The sequence below is a fragment of the Cebus imitator genome, unplaced genomic scaffold, assembly GCF_001604975.1.
Source record: "Cebus imitator isolate Cc_AM_T3 unplaced genomic scaffold, Cebus_imitator-1.0 Scaffold382, whole genome shotgun sequence".
NCBI lineage: Eukaryota > Metazoa > Chordata > Mammalia > Primates > Cebidae > Cebus > Cebus imitator.
Window position 1 is genome coordinate 2092269 of NW_016107697.1, and position 16700 is coordinate 2108968.

The 16700-nt window shown below is 34.3% G+C and overlaps 1 long non-coding RNA gene and 1 pseudogene across 3 annotated transcripts in view; one reads left to right on the forward strand and one right to left on the reverse strand.

The window, feature by feature from the left end:
• The window catches only part of LOC108288703, a 220562-nt gene extending 219756 nt beyond the window's left edge, over positions 1–806 (reverse strand). For both annotated transcript variants that reach the window (XR_005196750.1, XR_001818803.2), the window contains exon 1: positions 600–806. This is a non-coding gene — a long non-coding RNA (uncharacterized LOC108288703). The remainder of the gene's footprint in view (positions 1–599) is intronic.
• Positions 807–14422: 13616 nt separating this feature from the next.
• LOC108288686 lies at positions 14423–16119 on the forward strand (annotated as a pseudogene). The gene is made up of 2 exons (XR_005196749.1): positions 14423–14444; positions 14947–16119. The product of XR_005196749.1 is annotated as an actin-related protein 6-like (transcript).
• Positions 16120–16700: the final 581 nt, after the last annotated feature.

Here is a 16700-nt window from a genome sequence, read left to right on the forward strand (position 1 = left end):
AGACAATCTGGGCAGGTGGTCACTCATCCCCAGCTCAGCAGTGGTTTGCAGATAAACAATTAGTAGGTCAGCCTGAAGAAACAACTCTGCTAACAGGAGGGAACTCCAGATGATGATGGCCCATGGTGGTCTCACCCTCATAAGTAAGTCATCTGCCTATGACCGTTCACACCTGGAACTGAGTTTCTATTTACATCTAAGTTAGAGTCAGTGGGATTAGAATTAAAGCAACCAGGACAGCAACACACAAAGTTGAAAAGACGCAAGTTGTGTCCTCTAGAAGCTCACAACCTAGAGAATGAGTGAGTGGCAGAGACTGAAAGAGTTTACTATAAGAAGCTCTAAGGTATTTTACAAGTTATTAGGGAGGACAACGCCACACAATTCAAGAAGGGGCAGGGGCCACGGCAGTGTAATCAAGAAGGCTTCACAGAAGAGATGACTTGTTTCTGGGTCTTGCAGAAGGTTTTGTCGTCAAGCCAACCCAAGAAAACAGGGAGAGGGATATGCAGAGATGAAAAACATTTCTTGCCAGAAGAAAAATAAAACAATCCAATCAATTTCACTTGTGCAGAAATCAGCCCTTAGAAACTACTTACAAACTCCAGCAGAGCAGAAGGTTTCTCATCCATTTCCAGCAAGTTTGTAATCCCACATGGGGCTCTCCTCATTCATTTACCGAGAGTATGAATATGGGGCAGTAGTGGTGAAATCACCCAGCAATGATTTTAACCCCTCAGCCTTCCTTCATTTAGTCACAGCACCTTCCTCCCATTTTGCTACTCCTCTGTTTGGAGTTCTGTTCAGCAGGGTGCTGTGGCTTTAAAAATGCAAAATGTTTGCCAAAAGGAACAGTTTTGCCATGTAGCAAATGTTCATACTCTGTAATGCTAATTTATGTCCTTTCCTATAGTTATACAGGTTGCTATGTGCAATGAATTAAACATTAATAAAAATTATTTGATGATGCTATTGGGGAATACATTGAGGAAATAGATGTTTGAATGCAGGTGTTGCCACTCTAATGTAGTAACATTTTTTTTTCACAAAAATTGAAAAGGCACAGAAATGAAAGCATTTGGAAAATGTAACTATTGAAAAACTTAGCATGAGTAATTTTCTGTTCCTTAATCTAGGTACTAGATACATGGATGTGTACAATTGGAAAACATTTAGCAGCTTTCAACTTATGATAGGTATGCTTATATATTAATATGTTTAAGAAACTTTAGCATCAGCAATGAAATGTTTAATACATTCAAAATGCAGAAATATAATCATACTTTTTGGTTCCGAATCTAAAATAAAAACATCAGATAAATAGGAGAAAACCCTTCTCTACATAGGAATAGATTGCTTCAAATCTTGAAGAAATTGAATCAAACATAGTAGGTATTCTGGCTATATGATATTCAGGGGAAATTTGCCCAATATATATATTTATGAATGAAGTAGAAAATACTATTTTTAACTTTTATTTTAGCTCAATATGTTGCTGCTTTTGTTTGTACCTTTGTGTTTCTTTCTGTGTAAGAGAAGTGAACTGCCCTAGAGGCTGACAGATAGTTTATGTGGCATTTAACAATAGAGAAGGAGGTTCCATCAGACAAAAGTGGCAATGAGCTGACTGACTTCATGGAATACTATAGGTGGGAAAATTACCTTGATGCTTTCTACTTGTGCTGATTTTTCCTTTTGCTGACACTTCTGATGCTCTGAAAGTTGCTTTGCTCACATCCTCTGCTACTGGTGTCAAAGCACACTCTCAATCTTCACATGCCAAGAGAGGAGGAAAACCTTATTTCAATGCCCAAAAGACTTAGCTCCTGTCAAAGATATTCATTTAACACTCACAGTTGGTCTATGGCAACTTGAAGATGTTGTCTTAAAGTGTAGGGCTGGTAGGGGGTGGGGTGGAGAGGAAAAGGCCTGTCTTTCTAAGGAAATCCTGTGCTTTCGATATCCTGAAGGCAATAATAAATGAAAAGTGCAATTTCACCTGTTATTTAGAAGATCTGAGTTTCTTCAGGAGTAGGAGGTGGTAGCCAGAACAATAAGGCCATTTCAATTGACTAAGAAAAAATATTTTTCAACAGAATAAAGTCTATTACTTACAAAACTTTCTACTATAAATATAATTGTCTCACAATCTAATTTCTTATTTAGTCTTATCCAATTGCAGCTAATACATTTTATAATAAGAAAAATTATTGCCAGCATTAATTGTAAGCTTACAATTTTCTTAATGTGCTAAGCACTACAAATAGCATACCAAAAACATGGTCATTTCTAAATATGTGTGGCACTTTATCCTATCTACATGAAATAGGCACATGAAACTCCAAGTTATTTATAAAAAGGTAATCAAATATTTTAGTAAAGAGTTGCTATCTGGCTAAATTGCAAACAGATGACAAGCCATCCTATTTACTCTGACCACATACACATTCATATCACATGTTCATTTCAGGTCATTTATTCATCTTCCTCCACCCCTACTCTAACCCTGAGATTCTTTATGATCATCTTGTTTGTACCATTGCAAAACCTATCCCAGAACATAGTGAAGTACACAAACTTCATTCATTGAGTCCTTTTTTCTTTCCTTAGGCTATTTTTAAAAACTGCATATTTTACACAATAAATCCTAATTCAGCCAATACCAGTTCATTCAAATAGCATCTGAATTTTAAAATTGGCTCCTTTTCAGACAATTAGTCGGGGTGCCAATTTCCCAGTCAAATAAAATCATTTTCCCATTAACATTTTTGGTTATATAATCTGCTATACAAATATAATACTATTAAAACTCAATGTGCAAATTAAGTCCCTAGAATATCTCAGTTGCTAATTTGGTCAGATAACTCCAAGCATACATTTTGCTGTCATTTAAATTGGAGATTTTTCTGCTGGCTGATTGCTTTCCAAGGGTGAGAATGTGGCTGAAGAGCCCATTGCATGTCTCAGATTTTCCACACTTCATACACATGGAAGCTGTCTTTGGGCTGGGACTCTCTCCTCTGTCTGTAGAGCATATTGTACTTGCAGCCCTGCCTTTCCTCCTTGTAGGCTGCCAGACACATTTGCCCAAAAAGAGTCACTCAGTCTTTGATTTTTTGCATGTAAGTTTGGCCTGTCTGATGTTGTTTGCACAGCCATGCCACATTGTTAGAAGTTGTGATTCAATGTGTCCTTGGAGCCTTTCTTTTGCCAGCCCTGCCTACTCCTACTCACAATGCCCCCATTTCGGCTCACTGTTGAGCAGCTGACTCAGGGCCTTAAAGTGAAACATCCCCCAGGTTTGCCCAGTTCCCATGCTTGCTGCTGTGAGGATCTTCCCTTCAGTTATAGGCCCAGCTGGGGGCACACTTTTAGTAATCCTGCTCTCCCATTTATGGCACATATGTCTTGCAGGTGATGCAGGAAGCTGCCTGCGACATCTGTGACAGATCCAGACCTCCCAACCATATGGAAGGTTGGACAGTACCAAACATTTGATTGGATCCAGAGTTTGGTGCCACATTTGACTGCCAACCTCCTAAAAGGCACACAGGCCGTCTTGAGTAGGTTTCCATTTCTTTGTTTCCCAGGGCTACAATTCAGAGTTGTTTGATTTCCAAGATCAGTAATACAACACTATTATCTACTACAGGTTAAAGACGAAGGCTGTAGTATCAGACAAACTGAGACATAAATCCTGTTTATACTACTCTGGGGCATTGCTCTTAGATAAATTACTTGATCTCTTTAAGTCAAAGTTTCCTTGTTTGTAAAATTATGATGGTAATTGTTTCTATTCCATGGAGTTAATAAAAGATACAATTATGAGAGATGATGCATCTAAATAGTTTAATACACACAAAATATGCACACATACCCACTAAATGTTAGTTATTACAATACATATGATAAAACTGAGTTCTTTAGGCATGAGTATAGCATAAATTGGCTTGTGAAAAGTGTATGTTATATTTATTTGATAAGCTCTAAGTTTATTTCTTGATTTTATTGTAACTTTCATTGAATCCATCTGTCTTGGAGAATGTCAGAAGGCAAGTCACCAATTCTTGCCTCAGTCTCCAAACCAAGTAAAATATTTCAGTCCATTTCATACTTCATTCCTGAACAGCATTAACATTATTGCTTCTTCCACTCAACGAAGGAAGGCAGGAATCTGCCCTTGAATTTCTCAATTCAACGAGAGTTCTTGAAGTTACATGGACTTCTGCTCACTGCTGGTCTTTCCCTTATGTCTGTCTTTCTACTACTCAGTTCAGGAAATTGCTCAGTATAGAAAATTACTCAGTATAAAATTGATTATCCAGACCCTCATTCAGTTTCATGTGTCTGACATTTGAGTCTAGCTAATTAAACCATTATCTTTAGTTCTGTTTCCCACACTGACTTGTCACTATGATATGATCTAACCTCACAATATTCTCCAGTAGGAGAAATGAAAGAGATCTTAATAGGCATCTTGCCTTCCATGGAAGAAATCCTTTTCTGCCTGTTGACGAGTCTGCTGAAAGACTTCTGCTGAAGGAGACCTTACTTGCTTAGTTAAAAATCCTTTCCAACATTAATAAATCACTGCCCTTTATACAATCAGAGTCTGCCTCCTTGGCAGTCTACTATATTATATAGCTTACTATAAACAGACTACATCTTTACATGCCTGATCTTCAAATACTGAAAACAACTATAATGGTATCCTTAAATTTGACCTTTTCTAATTTAAGCATACTCAATTCTATCATTCTTCATGATTTCTAGCCCTCTCCCCATAGGAATGACCCTCTTTAATTAGTTCTTAATTATAGTTTATATATGAACTGTAATTTCTTTTATAGAAATAACTTGTTCCTTAAGCACAGCAAAGCAACAGAGGAATTGAGTAAAAAAAATTTTTTGTTCATAATACATTTTACCAAAGGTAGTGAACCTATTCCTCTTCTTGCCATAACTTGCCCTAAATTTTGCTCCCCAGGGATCTTTTAAAAATTGGTTTCCTGTGAAGATTATAATTTTTCATACTAGTTTTGGCATTGCTGTCAGAAATGCGTTATGTATTTGAACTCATTCTTGGTTATAAACTCCTTACACCACCCCTTGTGTTTATATGATTTCCAGGCATGGATAACACATGGAGCTGCACACTGGTGGTGTCCCACATCTCCTGCCTTTCTCACTACAGCTTTTTAAAATTATAAGTCAAAATTCCTTTTTTAACCCTCCATCATTTTTTAACTGTATTCATCTTAAGAGTCCCTGAACATGGAATTATACCCATATTTCTCTGAACTCTGAAATCTACTGACTGAAATTATATGGTGATCATACTTGCCTATGCATTTATGTAACTATTTAAAATTCTAATATAAAAACATTATTTTCTCTCAAGGTTAACATCACTTCTACTTTATGTACAAGTTCTTGTACAAAACAGTAGAATTTATCACACTATTTCCTTACCTTTATGAGAAATTATAAGAGTGAAAATATATCGAATGTATTTTAGACTAATGGTATATAACAAATAACGCTGCTCTACATCATTGTCTCTCCCTTTAGACTGGTCTTATTATTGATAATAGGAAAGTTTAAAGCTCACTTTCCTTCTGACCAGGCTGTCAAATTAAATGCCAATAACTGCTTCACTTCTGTTTGTCTTTCAAACAATTTATATTTACTACCCACATTTAGACCTGTGGATTCACACACACATATACAAGTATACTCTTTCACCAAGAAATACTACAAATCAGATTTTTTTGTAAACAAATTTCAGTGGTCTACTTAATCATAAATGTAATCTGATCAATTTCAGTGATACCAAGACTTTTATTGCTTTTTCTTTAGCATTTTACATTTATTTATAAAATATGGATAATTATTACATATGTGCATATGTATATATGTGACTTATGTGTATTTTTTTCCTTAGAATTACTAGCTATTGTCTTATTTAAAAAAAAAATTGTAGAGATGAGGTGTCTCTGTGTTGCCCAGGCTGGTCTTAAACTCCTAGGCTCAAGCAATCCTCCCACCTCAGCCTCCCAAATCACTTGGATTACAGGCATGCACCACTGCACCTGGCCATATTGTGTACTTTCTTGACATAGTTTCATAGTTTTTACTAGTTTACCATATAACTAATTAATGCTTGCTTCCATGACTTCATTATTCTATATATGTTGTTTTTATTAAACTGAGTACTATCCAGTTTCTTTAAACTTTGAAATTATTTTTCTCTTTCAAATGTTACTTTATATTCTTATTGAGTCTACTGCAAAATACACTCTTCCTGATGTCTAAGAACTCTTGTTACCTATTAGGTGGAAAATCATCTGCAATTGTCAGCCATGAGGCACAAAAATAATAATTACAGGTTTTTCTTTTTCAAAAACTAGTACATAATCCTTACCTATCTTAAATCAAGGTCTTATGCTGATAGAGGGGAGATGAAAACACAGATTTTTCTTCCAAATTTGTTTTCTTCCAAGTTTAACAAATCTTTATTGAGTGCCTTCTCTGTGTCAGCCATTCTCCTATCTAGACAGGCAGGTGAATCTGTTATAATAGGAAGGACAAATCACCTAGCAAACAAACTACACTGACATTTTGTGTATAATTCACAGACAGGACTTCAAATCTGAAACCAAATCCTATGTGGGATGGTCAGATCCCTTCAGTTCTTACTAATGATCTATGCTTCGATTCAGCCTACAGAATTTTCTCTGGAATATGTTGGGACTATTGTTATACATGATCATAAAGATGTATTCAAACTCTCCATCTGTTCCATTTGGGTTGTTTAGCCATTTACACTTAATGTGAAAACCAATATGGTTGGGTTTAATCTAACATCTTGCTTTTTATTTTCTATTTGTCCCATCTATTTTGATTCCCTATTTCCTTTGTTTCTTTTGTTGACTATGTTTCATAAACTCATTTTATCTATACTATTTTCAAAATATTTTGCAAAGTATTTTGTCTATACTATTGGAAAATTAGTTATACCTCTTTTGAAAAGTGGTTGCCCTAGGGTTAAAAATATGCATCCTTCAGACTATTCCTTTCAATATTATACAACTTTTTAAATAACGTAAGACTTTTACAAGTGTATACGTTCATTTCTACTCTTTTATTGTCATGTATTTTTACACGTTGTAAATCACCCAATATATTGTCATTGCTTTTTTGTTTTGAAAACTCCATGATCTTTTTAAACTATTTTAAATGAGGGAAAAAAAAAACGACTTTTATTACTTATTTATTTACTATTCCCAGGGCTCTTCATAGCTCTGTGTAGATACAAGTTTCTCAAGTTTCTAGTTGTCTGTCATTTTAGTTCTGCCTTAAAAACTTCCTTTTGCATGTTCTTAAGTGCAAGTCTGCTGGTGATGAATTCTCTCATCTTTCATTTGTCTAAAAAAAATAATATTCTTTTACTTTTACTTTTGAAAGACACTTTTACTAGGCATACAAGTTGATAAGTTGTTTTTTTTTTTCTTATAGCACTTTAAAGATATCATTCCACTGTTTGGCTTCTCTTATTTCTGATGATAAGTTTGTAACAATTCTTATTGTTTTTCTATAATTTTTCTCTGGCTGCTTCATCACAGATTGTGAGCAGTTTGATGATAACATTCCTTCATGTAGTTTTCATTGGATTTACCTTGCTTGAAGCTTGTTGCATGTTTTAATATGTGGGTTTATATCTTCTTAATTCAAACTTGAAATCATTTTCGTGACCATTTTTTCAAATATTTTTCTGTTTCTCTGTCTTTCTAGAACTCCAGTTGCACTTACGTTAGACTACTTTATAATATCTCACAAGTCACTGAGTCCACATTGATTTTGTTTTGTCTATTTTTTGGTACTTTTTATTGCTGTGCCATCAAGTTAATTGAATTTTGTTTTCCTTCAGTCTCTAAATGTAATCCTATCCTGAAAGTTTTGGTTCAGATTTTACATTTTTTCTTTCTAGCCATTCTTTTTGGTTCTTACAGTATTGTCCATATCACTTGCTTCTTCTCATGTCACAATTTCATATTACATGTCATGAGTTTTATATTATTGAGTGTTGGATTTTGATTTATACTCTTTAAGTATTTTAGATGTTCTAGAAGGCAGTTATATTTGACTTAGTTTGATCCTTTTAAAACTTCATTTATTTATATTTTAGAGTGGCTCTCAGCCCACCATATTTCAACACTATGATTTAAATAATGTCACTTTAGGCTGGCTGGTGGGAACTTAAACAATTCACATCCTTTTATGAGGTCTAAAATAATTTGGGCTTAACATTTACCAGCAAACTTTTGTCCTTAGAATTTGTTTTTTTAGTCAGGCTTATGTAGTTTTACCTTATGTATGCACAGAGTTATATTGGACCATATTGATTTCGGAAGTTCTTTCTTGCACAGCTTTTAACTCTCATACTTCGCCCTGTAAAATGTAGCAGTCTCAGCCTCTCCACTCTCTAATCACTCTCTCTTCACTCAGAGAGACTGCTAACTTCTGTTTTGTTTCTCCAGCCTGTGTTATGAACCAGAATTACCTTCATGTAGAAAGGTAGAGTAATTGTAGGGCTAAGCTCATTTGCTTTCATTCTCTCAGGGGTCATGATTCTGTACCTGTTTTCCAATATCTGAAAATAGTTGCCTTACATATTTTTTCTGGTTTTCCAGTTATTTAAGGCAAGAAGGTCAATTCAGACCCGACTACGAGTCTTAATAATTGTTACTGATCTATCTTCTAGTTCATTCGTTCTATTTTCAGCTATGTATATATGCCGTTAAAACCTTCTATTGAGCTATTATAGCTCCAGAATATTCATGTGATTCTATTTATTGATTCCATTTTGTGTGAAGTAGTCCAGAGAGTTTTCTCTTAAAAGTATTACTCAAAGATATCTTAAAATTCATTGTCTCAATTTTAGCATGTCCTCATTTGTGGACCTCTTTCTTTTGGTTCTTTCCTTCTTTCTGGGATTTTGTTAATGTGTCCCTATCTCCTAGTATGCATGGTATTTTAAAATGTAAATACAGTGTGAAGACTTAAAATCTCTGGATGATATTACAATATTTTCTTCAAGCCAGCAATTTGAGTAGGATAGATCATCTTTGTCTTATTAGGAACCAAGATGATTTGAGACTGGGTTTCAAAATTTATGAAATCTTTCTTCTAGAACATAAACCTACGGGTTCTCAAGTCCTAGGGCTTGTGGGGTATCTCTTCTTCTTAGCAGGACTTAATCTCCTATTTTTGTCTCCCCAGGATTGTAAAACTGTAGACAAGAAAACAAAACAAAATTTGAAAGAAAAAAAAAAAAGCTTATTCTGCTCGATTTCAAAGCTTTTGCCTTTTGAAGTTTAGAAATCTGCAAATTCCTCAAGAGAAACTGTTACTGAACATCAATTTCATCTCAATACATTTTCCTTTTTTTTTTTTTTCTTGAGATGGATTCTCACTCTGTTGCCAGGCTGGACTGCAGTGGTGCAATCTCAGCTCAATGCAACCTCCGTCTCCTAGGTACAAGCAATTCTCCTGTCTCAGCCTCCCAAGAAGCTGGGACTACAGGAGCACGCCACCACACCCAGCTAATTTTTGCATTTTTAGTAGAATGGGGTTTCACCATGTTGGCCAGGATGGTCTCAATCTCCTGACCTCATGATCCGCCCACCTCAGCCTTCCAAACCACTGAGTTTACAGGTGTGAGCCACTGGGCCCGGCCTATTTCCTTTTTAATTAAGACTTTAGCCTTTCAAAACCTACCTCTTTTGATTTCTCTACAATGCATTCAAGCAGCTACTTTTTGCATCATGAGTTTTTATTTCGTTCTCTATGCAAAGCTTGTTGTTATAACAGGATTTGTTATTACAGCTCAAAAAAAATCAGTATATGTTTTATAGCCTTTTGGACTATAACTATTTTTAATATCTATTACTTAGATTATTAGTTTCTTATAGTCAAGGACTCTGACTCAATATCTTTGGTTGTTCATGGACTGACATAGAGTCAGCTGTAAATGATTATTAATGTTTTGGTTGCACTTCTTATCCTCACTCTAGACGCCACACAAAAAAGTCCTGTCTGCATACTTCTCTTCGGAACTGCTGTATACATCTCTACTTGCTATTTTCCTGATTGCTAGTATTGCCCTTCTGTTCTATCCCATGATACATTCCTGGTATTATTAAAACATTTTTTAAAAATACTTTTTAAAAACACTTTTTAAAAATACACAGTTGTTTAGGGTCAGGAAATAAAAAACTTCCTGTCCCTAAACAACTGTGATCAGAGCATAATCTATCATACTATCAAACCTCAACAAACATATTCTCAATGTCCTGTGTCTAATCAAATGCTTTAAGTGAAGTCAGTACTGTATTCTCTTCCTCAGACAGACTTTGAGTCCCTTGACAGCAGAAGCTATCCCTTAACATCTATTCCCTTACTGATGTGAGTTCAGCACCATGTACATAACAGAGGTTTCATACATGTGGATTTGGTCATCTGTAAACCTCAAAAAGGAGACTCAATTATTTTTTAGTTGAGTGGGCATGACATGCTTCTCGTTTAGTTCTGATTTCCAAACCATTATAATTGGAAAACATGTATATTAAATTAAAGCAATGCCTTCCAGCCCATGACACAAACTTGAAAATTTACTGTGCCACTGAGGAATTCATTAGCAAAATACCGCTATTTTGAAAAGACATATTGCACATCATTCAAGATTTAAATCCAAAGTATTAGGTCAAAAACAACAAAAAGAAAAGTTAATACTCTTCCTAGGATGCAAAAATAGAAATGCATTTGCATTCGTTAATATAAAATTCATTATTTTTATGACCTTGAGTTTGTTCTAGAAAACATTCAATAATCTAGGTTATTAATTTCAAAATGTTTATCAATAAGGAAAGAATCTTCTCTTTCAATACTTTACCATAACATAATTAAGAAAAATTCACCAATAATGTAAGCAAAATGGAGACTTTTCAATCACTTAATCTTATCATGAATGCTTGCATTTATTTTCCTATCCCTAGAATCTGTTCTCTAGGCAGAAAATAGCTACCTTTTAATACAACTTGTTGGTAATCTCTGAGGGGAATTAATATCCAAAAATGTTAGTCTTTATGTTTAAGTATTTTTAAGCATCGGAATTCACAGTAAATAAGCCTTTAATCAGCAATAACACTTAAGGAACATTTAATAGACACATGGAGAGTAAAATACCAGCATCACTCTCATACCACATGTAAATACTGGTTGAAGCAATTCCTACTACTTCACTTAGCAATCAGAATGTTCTGGATCTACTCAAATTCTATCTTTTATATATCAAAATAAAAACATGGAATTAAAAAAATATATTTGTCTTTAAAGATTAGCAAATATGCCCTTTCTGAGTGTCACTTTTATCTAAGTCAGCATTATTTTCCTAGCAAAAATCAAAAAATAACAAAAATGAAAGATGAAAACACCTGCACAAAAGAGTGCTCAATCCAACTAGTAGACAAAAAGAGAGAAAGAAAAAGGAAAAAAAAAAGTAAACATGGCACAGTAGGAGAATAAAGCTTCTGGGGAAAGAAAGCAAAGCTGTGTGACAGATGGAAAGGTCTCAATGGATGAATGGTACTATTACAAATAAGTAACAGGCAGCCAGAGGGAATCAAATAATGATTATGGAAGAAAAATGAGGGTTAAAAAAGATGAAAAGAATGTTTTGACTCGAGCTAAAGATTCTATGTTAATAAAATTTCCTATTTTTAAAATATATTTAATTACATATCCACAAAAGATAGAAAATAATTCATGTCAAATAGGGTAGACAGCTGTCAAGTGAACCAGTATGGACAATGTAAAAAGCTCAACATGTCCTTGGAGAGGAAGGAATGCATTCCACAATTTGTACTGGCATGCCCCCAAACCTGAACAGATTACTTTCTGACGATCAATATCTGTAACCACCAGAGGCCTGTTAGAGAGTTTTTAAAAAATCAGCTTCAAAGAGACTTGGTCCCCAGCTTACATTTTATTTTTGCCAGTGGGTGCTGAGGTAAGAGTTTTGGACAAGGCTCATTTTTCTTCTCTTTATAAGACTGTGAATTGAATATGAAGCGACCTAACATGTTCTCAGGCTCTAGTCAGCCCGATTCTGGCCCTGTTTATACATGCTGTAAAAGAAGACCAGCTTCCCTCACCAACTTAAAAGCAGCCTGTTTACAATCAACTCATGATAAAATCTGGCCACACTTTAGCTAGGTTTCCAATAGTAGATGTTGATTCTTCAATATGATTTTAGCCTAAGGTCAAGTATAAGTGGAGTATTTTATTTTTGAGTAACTGGCATTACAGTTATTTTACTCAAAAACCTAGAACACTTTCTTCCTATTTCTTCAATATGCTTAAATATTAGTGAATCAAAGCAATAGTTTTCTGAACATCTTTCTGCCCATATGAAATAATTAAAAATCAATTTCTAACAGTACAGCAAATTAAAAACAAACAAAACTCATAATTACCCTCTTTTATCAAGTGTAAAACACTTACTAAGATCTAAAATAACCTTTTCTAAAATACATTCTTCAGAACTGTCACTTGAGATATACTCCTATTAAAATTTTTTGCAGTGTTATTTTGGGCATTCTATACATTCTACCCTCCTCTTAGCAACTAATAAGAGACACAATCAAGTAAGTTTGAGAAGTCTCAAAACAAATGAAACTATTTAGCTTTATTTAGTGAAGTTTTTCTCAAATCCATTTGAATCAGAAGCTATTTAAAATTCTGCAAAACCTTGGGGTACATATGTTTGGAGTTGTTTTGCAAGATTCTACCTTGGGCTTCATTAGCTTCATTTGATAATTTCCCTTTGGCTAAAATAATTTTCCTAATTATTGAAGACAAATAGTACTCCTGAGAAGGCAGAGAATGAGATTTCTCCTACATCTCATTTAACAGCCACAATCTGAACAGAAGTTCACAAGATAGAATATAACGGAGATGGAAGAGAAAAGCCTCCCTTATTGTAAAATCTGTATCCTACCTGACTCTGCTCAATGCTTCTCCACCTCCAAGTAAGAGTAGTATTAAAAGCAAACTCAAGCATGATGGATGAAAAGAACAATTGTAGCCTTTAATCACACAGCTCTAACATTTCAACATTGTTGGTAGGTATAGAGAGTAGCGAAATTACTGGAGACTTAAATAGATGGATTAGAAAAGGTTCTGAAATGAGTTACTAGAGAAATTTTAAAATGGAAAGCTGATTAACTAATGCACAAAATGCAAATGAAATCTTATAATCAATAAACAAAAGTGTATAATATCTGGATTGTGATACTTAAAGTAGGGTAAATAATCAGAGAAGCTCCATATTTTAAAAATATAATTTCCATATTTTATAAAATTTAAATTATTTATGCTTTATCTTTTATATCACTATTCCCATTAGATATTTTTGAAAATTTTAGGCAAATAAATTACTAGAACACTGAATATGATATTTCATACTTGAACATTCCCAATGCAAATTATCATAATAAAGGTTCTGCCTACAATGCCTTTTAAGGTTTGCTTAATTGAATTTTTCTCCTACCTAATTAACTGGAGACTCGTTTACATAGTAAACCTAATAGTGTAAAAGGGTTTACTTTGGGAACTAATTACTACTGCTTCTTATGACAGATTATGCTCAAAAAGCTATGAAAATGTAGAAAAGTTTACAATGCTTGCAAGAATGATGGGTGGCAATATATTGATGGGTGGCAATATATTAAAGCAGTATTTCTCAAAGTGTGATCCAGGAAGTCCTAGGCATCTGTAAGATACTTTCAGAGAATCCATGAGTTCAAAGATCTTTTAGTAATACTAAAATATTATTTTCCCTTTCACTTTCATTGTCTTACAGATGTACAGAGAAATGGTCTAGAGCCTACATGACATGTAACAATGTCATCACTCTGATTGATAATGAAAAGAGCACTTGGATATTATAAATTTTTTAAATGCTTAGTTTTGATTTCTAACAAAAATAAGTATTGCTAGATATAACTTATATAAACAAAACCAAACTGTTTGAGAACACTATTTGAAAGTAAACATAGGTTTGGGTGCTATTTTAAAATGGTGAGAAGCTTACCATGGAGTCTGAAAGTTTACTTGGTATTTTAATAGCCTTTGGATCAATTAGAGAAGAGTTTCTATGTATGTATGAGTGACCAAGGTAACCTTCAGCATTTCCAATATGACAATAAATTATATTTGTGCAGAATTTTAAAAGTATTAGTGTGAGCAAAAAGAGAAATGCATTTTAGCTAGCTTTTTCTTTAGTATTTCATTTTGTGTCAGGTACTAAGCTGGGTAAATCTGAATGAACTAGTTTGTACTCTGACCTTTTGGTGATAAAATGTCTATGACTTTAATTACAGGTAAAAAAAAACAGCATGAATCTGTTTTCCAAAAGCTTTTCAAGTGAATGTGATTAGCCAGCGTGAGGCTCAACTGGCTGGCAGGATCACACTCTTCTTGGAAGCTTAAAATGATGGGTGATGGTGATAATCCTAGAGAAACAAAGTGGAGAATGGGTAAAAGTTCAATGGAAAAAAAAAAAAAAAATTCCTGAAAATTACAGAACTTTAAGTCACTACAGGAAGCTAGTGGCAATTAACGTTAGTGTGGCTCTGTATGTTTCAAGTGTGGGTCACTAGCCTAAAGATAGAATTAAAAAATAGGTAACTTAAAAAAGGAATTGAAGAATATTCTGGATTGGGGCAAAAGGAGAATCAGCTGAGAGGCCTTTGGAATGCTTAAGAAAGAAAACAGGTAAGTAGAATAGGATGACTTGGCAAATAGTATTTCTGTAACATGCCAGGATTTGATGGTGAGGAGCAAAGGGAGAGGGAATTGAAGGGAATTTAAAAACTAATGTAGGAGCAGAGGGGTCGGAAAGGGAAAACAGTGGCAGCTGCGGTGTAGTAGGTGCTGAGATAACGACCTTAGCGCTGGATAACGGAGCTTACAACACCAAAATTGGTTACAGCCATGAAAATGTGTCGGTCATTCCTAATTGTCAGATCCGGTCAAAATCAGTACGCCTTAACACTTTTACTGCGAACCAGACAGATGAAATAAAAGACCCTTCCGGACTCTTCTACATCCTTCCTTTTCAAAAGGGCTTCTTGGTGAATTGGAATGTTCAAAGACAAGTTTGGGATTACCTTTTTGGAAAAGAAATGTATCGGGTAACAAAGTAGAGTTGATTTTTTAGATACTAATATTATTATCACTGAACCATACTTCAAGAATCAATAAATGAAATTCTATTTGAAGAATACCAGTTCCAAGCAGTATTAAAAGAAAATGCTGGGGCTCTCAGTACACATAGATATTTCCGAGGTAATCCTTATGAATTGTGCTGTGTCATTGTTGATAGTGGATATTCCTTTATACATATAGTTCCTTATTGTAGAAGCAAAAGGAAAAAAGAAGCAATTATTCGGCAGCTACATGGCATGGATGAAACACGTGTGATTAATCAAATGAAAGAAGATGTATACTATGTGTCTCAGGATTTTTGATAGAGACATGGATACTGCAAAGTTGAAAAGAGAAGAAAATACAGTAATGATAGACTATGTCTTGCCTGACTTCAGTACAATTAAAAAGGGCTTCTCTAAGCCAAGGGAAGAGATGGTGTTGAGTGGAAAATATAAATTTGGGGAACAAATTCTTCGTCTGGGCAATGAGAGATTTGCTGTTCCAGAAATACTCTTTAATCCTGTTATAGGCTTTCAAGAAATGGGAATTCCAGAAGGTATTGTCTATTCAATTCAGAATCTACCTGAAGAAATGCAGCTGAATTTTTTTTTAAGAACATTGTCTTGACAGGAGGAAACTCCCTTTTCCGAGGATTTAGGGATCGGGTTTACTCAAAAGTTTGATATCTTACTCCAACAGATTATGATGTTTCTGTTATGCTGCCTGAAAACCCTATTACTTATGTCTGGGAAGGTGGAAAATTGATATCAGAGAATGATGATTTTGAAGATATGGTGGTAATGAGAAGATTATGAAGAAAATGGACATAGCATCTGTGAAATTTGATATTTAAGCAACATTTTTGAATGAAAATCTTGACTAGTTGTGACCATAAGGTTTAATTTCAAAGTTTCTTTTAAAAGAAGTTAAGGAACTGTGTTACCTTTCATCCTAAGAAAAAGCCTTGAATTTATGTAAATACTTTGATCCATTGCTAATTTTCAAAGGCTTCTTAAGTTATTATAGTAAATCGTAACTCAGTCCACATTTTCATTTAGGTGCTAGACTACTATAACAATGTTTATGCTGTTTCCAAGGGTATGTATTATTTTTCATTATATTTAAAACAAAACAAAACAAAACAAAACAAAACAAAAACGGGTGCCTGAGTTTAAACCTATAGTTCTTAAAAATAACAACTTATTGATGGGTATGGTGGTACACACATTTAGTCCCAACTACAACTGAAGGAGAAGGATCACTTCAGCCCAGGTGTCAGAGGCCAGCCTGGACAACATAGCAGAGCCCTCATCTGTAATAATAATAATAATTTGATGAAAATAATTACTTTAAAATGACAAATTAAATGATGAATAAGAAAGTACCATGAAACAGACTGATTTCTCTTATATAATTTCTCATTCGAG